This window comes from Pan troglodytes, chromosome 11 (genome assembly GCF_028858775.2).
Source record: "Pan troglodytes isolate AG18354 chromosome 11, NHGRI_mPanTro3-v2.0_pri, whole genome shotgun sequence".
Taxonomy (NCBI): domain Eukaryota; kingdom Metazoa; phylum Chordata; class Mammalia; order Primates; family Hominidae; genus Pan; species Pan troglodytes.
Window position 1 is genome coordinate 42,361,134 of NC_072409.2, and position 7,698 is coordinate 42,368,831.

The 7,698-nt window shown below is 42.9% G+C and overlaps 1 pseudogene; it reads right to left on the bottom strand.

The window, feature by feature from the left end:
• Positions 1–986: 986 nt before the first annotated feature.
• LOC746660 (eukaryotic translation initiation factor 4B-like) lies at positions 987–5,279 on the bottom strand (annotated as a pseudogene).
• Positions 5,280–7,698: the final 2,419 nt, after the last annotated feature.

Genomic DNA, 7,698 nt, shown 5'->3' on the forward strand with positions numbered 1-7,698 from the left:
TATTTAAGAATTTAAATCATGTTTCAATTTTCATTTAAGAACTTTAGTAGTTAAAATTGTATCTGATTTTTTGTTTTTAAATTGATGCATAAGACATGCATATTTTGGGGATACAAGTGGTAATTTTATATATTTGTGTAATTCATACAGATTGAATCAGTGTACTTGGAATATCCATGCCTTAAATATGTATTTTTCCTTGATGCCAGAAACATTTGAATTAGTCTCTTCTAGCTATATGGAAATGTATCTAGATTATTGTGGACTGTAGTCACCCTACTGATCTATCAAACAGCAGGTCTTATTTCCTCTATCAGACCAGATGTTTGTACCCAGCAGTGACATTTTAAAGCTTAATATTATAGTGTGATGACAGTGACCTCTCAGCACCGTCACCGGGCAGGGTGCTCCTGTGGTCACTGTTTTCAGATCTGCAGTGGAAACAAAAGTCCATTTCCAAGAAACCAGTGGGGCCGTACAATATGCTTTGGTAGCTAGCTTAGTCGGCACCAGATTCCGCAGAAGATGCTGGTGCCTGAAGCAGATCAATGGGACGGGTGCCACGGCGGGTTACGGTGTAAGAAGTAAATGTAGCATGTGAGTCAGCTTTCCTTCCTTTAAGCCAGTGGTTCTAGGGGTGATTCTGCCCCCCCCCAGGTGACATTAGGCAATGTCTGGAAATTGGGGGAGTGTTGGGACCAACATCTACTGGGTTGAGGTCAAGGGTGCTGCTAGCTTTTTATGATGCACAGGACACTCAGCCCCTTACAACAAAGAACCACCTAGTCCAAAATGTCAATAGTGCCAACCACAGTAGAGAAACGCTGCTCTAAACATAGACACAGTAGTCTCCCTAGCTGTGGTTTTGCTTTCAGCCGTTTCAGTTACCCACAGTCAACTGTGGTCTGAAAACCGGTGAGTACAGTACAATAAGATACTTTGGGAGAGAGAGAGAGACCACATTTACATAACTTATATTACAGATATTTTTATCATTGTTCTATTTTATTATTAGGTACTGTTGTTAATCTCTTAGTGTCTTAGCCTTAATTCATAAGTTAAGCTTTTTCATAGGTATTTATGTACAAGGAAAAATGTAGTACAGTTGTTCGTCTGTATACCTGAGTTCTCACCCCTCGAACACTGTATTTTTGGTCCTGGTTTCGTTAAAAGAGTCCAGGTATTACTGCAAGGGTCTGGTGAGGGCTAGATAAACATCCCCGCAGAAGGATCGGTATCACAGGGACACTAACCCAAGAGGCCAAGTCTGTCCTGGTGTCAGGAAGGGTCCCACTGGGGAGAAACAAATGGTTTCACGCTTCAAACGTTTTCAAGTGGGAACGTGAACCACCCGTGCTGTCTGACAACCTGTGTTGTATATGTAGGGTCCATACTATCTGCGGTTTCAGGCATCCATAGGGGGTCTTGGATTGTTCCCGCAGATAACGGGGGACTATTGCAATTGCTAACATCAAGTGTTCTCCTTTCCCTACCACCTGGACTTGAAGGTGGTTGCAGGAAATGCAGCAGCCCCGGAAACAGAAGCTGCGTGCTCTGCTCGAGGAGCCTTCTGGACGCTTCAGCAGCAGGCTTCAGATTGCTGCCTTTCCTCAGTCATCTTCATTTCCAATAATTTGCATGCATTTGAGGAAAAAATTGCCCTCAAGTGTTGGATCTAAAAATTAACAGTGGAGCACTGGAATAGGCTTTTAAGCTAACACTGTGTCTCTAAATGTCCATGCTCCTCAGCACTCCTTGCAAGCAAGTTAATCCCAGCACCTTTCCCGCTAGGAAAATAGGAGGGTCTAAAGCAGGCTGAAGAAGAAAATAAGTGCTTGCCTCCCAAAGTCCATGGAGTAGGTCACTTCTTCAGCACAGTCCAGCAAATGAGCTGCGTTCTCTGCAAGCAATCTTATGCCAAATTGGCATTGCTTCCCACATGGTACAATTTTAAGACTTTTTTTGTTCTTCAAGCAGCCTTTGAACACGGAATAGCTACTGTTCCAGTTTATTGGAACATTTTGTAAAATTACATGATAAGGCGGTTCCAAAATCTCTTCTATGTCATGTAGTTTATCTTTGGATAAAAAAGAATGATGAAAGCAGCCCACTTGCTGGAGATTACAGGCAGCAATTCTGTGCCATAATTGCTTTCTCAACACACAGCTGAAGAGTGTGAACAAACCATAGGACGCTTGTGATTACCAAGTCACTTGTAGCCATCACCATGTTTGTTCCATTGCTGGAGACAATTGCCCAACACTTTACTTGATGGACTTTTCATTTCATAAATATTTCTCCAATAAGATTCCTTTTACTGGGAAGAACCAAAGCCTCTTGGCAGCAAAATAAAGATGAGCGCACTCAGCCTCACCATTAATCCACCAGGCTGTCAAACTGATGGAAAGAATACAAAAGCAGCACATTTAATAACACCATTAAACTTTGTGCATGCAGCAGCATGTCATGCAGGAAGAAAGCATTTCGATAACGTGGTTTCTGGAAAGAACTTTGTACCTAATCACTTGAGTAAATTACAAAAGTTCTTTGTCTTCATCCACTGAATACAGTTGTCAGTGGGTAACATTTTGAGAAGCTTTTTGTTCAAACATTTGGTTTCCACAGAACTGAAATGTGTTTTGAAAGAATTCATGTGAATTCTATTGTTTTGAATTTGGCTAGTGAAAATGTACACTGTGGGTGCCACGTTTTTCCTGAGTACCTCTTCATCCTTTTATACCCTGTGTTATAACTGGATCAATCATAATTTTCCAGGTATCTGTTGCGATTATTTTAGACTTATTTTCCTCCTTATGAAATTTTGAGGTGACAAAGATGATATGCTGCTTGCCATTTATAGATAAGAATATCTAAATCAGGGGTGTCCAATCTTTTGGCTTCCTTGGGCCACATTGGAAGGAGAATTGTCTTGGGCCACATATAAAATACTCTAACACTAATGATAGCTGATGAGCTTAAAAAAATCATAAACAAATCTCATAATGTTTTAAGAAAGTTTACAAATTTGTGTTGCACCACTTTCAAAGCCGTCCTGGGCCACATGCAACCTGCGGGCTGTGGGTTGGAAAAGCTTGATCTAAGCAGAATATTTTCTTGAAAGACCAATGGCCTATGTGAAATTAAGGAACCGAAAATTAAATGTAGATCTTAAAGTTTGTTTAAGTTAATATTATCAATGCACCCATTCAAATAATTCATCAAATATTAGAATTATAGTATAATCTAGTGATTATTTTCCTCCGTATTACTGAATTTTTTTTTTTTTCAGGAGATGGTGAGTTTTATTTTGTCTTGTCTGGATAGAGGTTTTGATTTGCTCTCGAATGTTCCAGGGTGGAGAGAAACTAGGAGAAAAGCACAGGATGTAGAGGTCTATTCGGCATAATCTTCTCCCTCGTTTTCATCTTCACCATCAACAGAGAGAGCAGCATACTTGCTTGCAGAACTGAACTTGGAAGCTGGATTTTCCTCAGGTTTCTTTGGCTCAGGTGCAGATCTGGAGTCTTGATCCTTTTTGCCATCTTTCCTATCTGACTCCTTCCAGTGGTCTTTGTTCCCTCCATCTCCTGGACCACGGCTAGAGTTCCCAGTTTGGCCTTTTGGGACATTCATCCCATCTACTTTGTTTTCATCTTTCCTTGCTGGTCCTTCCTCAGATGGTTGAGCTGGAGCTACTTTTCCCCCACCACTTGTAGGGGATTGCTGCTCTGTGTCTGAGCTCTGAGATCGAGCAGGAGGGTTAGAACTTCGCTTCACCCAAGCATTCTCCTTTGGTGAAGGGGCTGGCATTACCTTTAGGGGCTGATCAGGTTTGGGAGGTTTAGAAGTTGGAGAGTGGCAATCTTCCTCCTTATTGAGTGTTTCATTTTCTAGAGACTTCTCACTCTCTCTCCTTCGTGCATCCTGGGCTGACTTACTTCTGCCAGATGTGGTGGAGGTCCCAGTCTGTGATGACTCACTTCCTGTCCTCGACCGTTCCCGTTCCTGAGTTTCTTCACTTCGCCAGCTTGGGTGTCTCTCCGGAGGCCGTCGTTCTAGTTTTGGCTCATCCAGCTGATGCTGCAACTTCTCTTGTTCCTTCTCTAGCCGTTCTTCTACTTCTCTTTCTCTAGCAGCTGTGTCAACGGGCTTTGCCCCTGCAAAGATAGAAGCAGCTCGAGTGGACTGGGAGGTACTAGCAGAGGAATCATCTTCCTTAGGAGTACTCCGAGGCTTTAGATTCAGTTTGGGTCTTTGGGGGGGACCTCTACCATCACGCCTATAATCATCCAGAGAGTAATCATCTCTGGAGCTCCAAGACCGATAATCCCGTCTGTCATATCGGTCTTCATAGTGGTCCCCGCCTCCTCTGAGTCATCATCCCTGCAATACCCACTGCCAAATGCTCTTCTGCCACTGCCTATCCGGGAATCATAGCCTCTATCATAGTCTCTGCTGCCTCGGTCATCATAGCGATCCCGGCCACCATATGGATCCATATCCCGGCGTTGGCCATCCCGATACCCATCCCGATACCCATCCCGATACCGGTCTGAATCATAACGATCTCGATACTCGTCTCCAAAGCTATCATCACCTCTTCTAGGTGGGTAGTCATCAAAGCTGTCTGTAGCAGGACGAGCCCTCCAGTCTGTACCTGTTTTGTCAGAATCCCGATTTCTATCACGGCCAAAAGAACAATCATCCCTGTCTTTATCCTGTGCTTGATCAGCAGCGTCCACTAGAATTCTCCTGTTACCTAGAGACTCTTCCTTGAGACTCAGGGCACTGAGCAGGGAATCCAGGTCCTCAAATTCAGCATAACCAAAACCTTTCAACCTCACTGGATTGCTGGGTTCACATGGTAAACGCACTGCACTGATATTTAATCCTTGAAAGAATTCCTTAATTGACTCTTCTGTAACATCATAGGGTAGGTTTCCTAGAAAAGCAGTGTAGGGTGGCGATTTGGGAAGACGGCTCCCGTCGATATTGGGTTCCCGAGCAGCCCGTGGAGCAGTGGGAAGGATGGAACAGTCAATTGGAGGCGCCCTATACACATCGTCATCGTTACTGTGCCAAGTTGTCGAAACATCTCCTTCCAGGTCATCCGTTTCATCAGCTCAGCTGACTGGTTTGGAAACATAGGTCCTTCCTCCACCAGTACCCCCATCCTCAGCCAGAAAGTCTGTTAGGGAGATAGTCTTCCCCTTCTTATTCTTCTTTTTTGCTGAGGCCGCCGTGTTGGGAGAGGGAAAGAGAACGCAAAAAGCCCGAAATTTTTATAAATGATTATTGGCATTAAAAGGAAACGGAGTTCTTTCTAAAGTTACTTAGCTAACACTCTTTCTTAATATTTGTATTAGTGACGTATTTCCCTACTTAATGATTGGAAAGTTGTTAATAATTTTTACGTGAGATGAATGGTTTTCACAAACTATATTTATTTCTGCATGTAACTACTCTTATTGGTAATAATTTATTTATTTATCAACTGGCTGAAGAATTTAATACTAAAACACACAAGGAGGCTGGGTGTGGTGGCTCATGCCTAAAAGCCCAGCACTCGGGAGGCTGAGGCAGGAGGATCATTTGAGTCCAGGAGTTCAAGATCAGCCTGGGCAACATAGTGAGACCCCATCTCCACAAAAATAAAAAATTAACCACATCTGTAGTCCCAGCTGCTTGGGAGGCTGAGGTGCGAGGATGGCTTGAGCCCAGAAGTTGAGGCTGCAGTGAGCTGTGATCATGCCACTGCACTCCAGCCTGGGTGACAGTGTGAGGCCCTGTCTCAAAAAAAGCAAAAACAAAACAAAACAAAGCAAACAAAACACAAAAGGAGATTTCTTCAATGTTCTATTCAGAATGCTTACCTGGACCTGAAAGTGAATAATCAGGTATTAATTATCAAGTTAAATGACAGGTCTTGCCTTGTTCATATCACTGTTGTGACACTGATTAGATATGATGAGAATCTATGGGATCTCACAATTATTGGTCACATCCAATATTAAGATCACATAACAGCAGGCTGTAAAACAATGTTAGCGTATCCTCTCAAATTGTAAACTAGTAGTGTCTTTTAAATTTTGTTTTATTTGCATGGACATACCGAGGGAAAAAGAAGTATCTCCTTTTTTTCTCTCGAGATGGGGCTCCTCTGCTGAGGGGGGATTAAAATTTAACAGTCTTTAAAAAAAATGTTCCAGGGACTGTGTGGGTCTCTGCTTAGGAGAGCTCAGTCCTATGATGAGAAACTAGGAGGAACTTTGTGCTTCCAGAGTTGCGGGGACCGAGTGCCCCACTGGGAGACGATGGGTGGACAGACACCCCAAGACTGGTGAGAGGACAGAAGTCTTGTGCTCACACAGGGTGGAGAGGAGGCATGACCCCAGATAGTGGGTGCTGGGGTGAGTAATTATGCTGTGGCTTTGGAATAGCAGCAAAGGTCTTTGGGGCTCAGTCAACAGTCAGCAGAGGGGTGACCTCTGCTTTGAGGGGTCCTCATGCCATCTTGGGTGGGCTGTCTACAGATGGTGAAGGACTGCTGTCCAGTGGCTGCAGAGCCTTTACGTGATGGTACCACTGTAATAGCAGTGACCATCCTGCAGCAGGGACCATGTCAGCCCCTTTCCCCAGAAGCATGATAGCCCAGGGTTCTGAATGGATCCAATAGAAGGCATAGGATGGAGCCGCAGAATAGCTGACACCGGCCTTATCAGGCTCAGCCAGGTTTAGATATGATTTAGAAGAAGAAACGTGATGTCTCTGGTACCCAAATACTATGGAGCTGTTAACACACATCGCATGTATGCATACATGCCTCCTGAAACAAACCACACTACATATACATCAACATAGTAGCACTGGTTTCTCTGGGTGGAGGAATCGGGGGAGATTTTAGTTTTAGTTGTAATTTTCCTACTTTATTTCTTTTCCAAAATCTCTAGAACAAATGTTCCAAAATCTCTAGAATGTATACAATTTATAATCCAGAAAAGTAATTCTAATAAGCCAGCTGATGATTTAAAAATAAAGAAAATCTACAGTGATTAAGACATTCAGCATAACAAGAATTATGTCTTATTGTCTATTGCTCTTTGTCCCAGCATAAAACAATGGCTGTTATTTTTGAGAACCAGGGCACTGTGCTAGGCATTTTATGGTAATTATCTTAACTAATCTTTCAACAATAAGATAGGTACTATCATTATCCCCCTTTTAAAATGAGGAAAAATGATAAAAACATTCTTGAAAGAGCTAAAATAAGATGTGAAGAAATAAAGAGACAGTCAAAAGACCTTGGAGACATTCATAACCTTGCACATAGCAAAGGTTGGCTGAATTGTTCTGTAAAGAGCCAGATGAAAACTATTTTAAGCTATGCAAGCCATAGGGTCTCTATGACAACTACTCAGCTCTGCCAGGCAGAAGCAGCCATTGACAATATGTAAATGAATGAGTGTGCTGTGTTGCAATAAAACTTTGTGAAAACTGGTGATGGGCTAGAGTTGGCTCATGGGCCATAGTTTGCTGACCTTGCTATAGAGAAAGACAATGTCATAATATAAAACTCTCTAAAGTGACACTTGATTAGAGCAATTCTAATCAGGGATTTAAGATATTGTTTAACCTCTAGGAGGGGAAGCCTTTTAAAGCAACACAGGGCTGGGCGCGGTGGCTCATGCCTGTAATCCC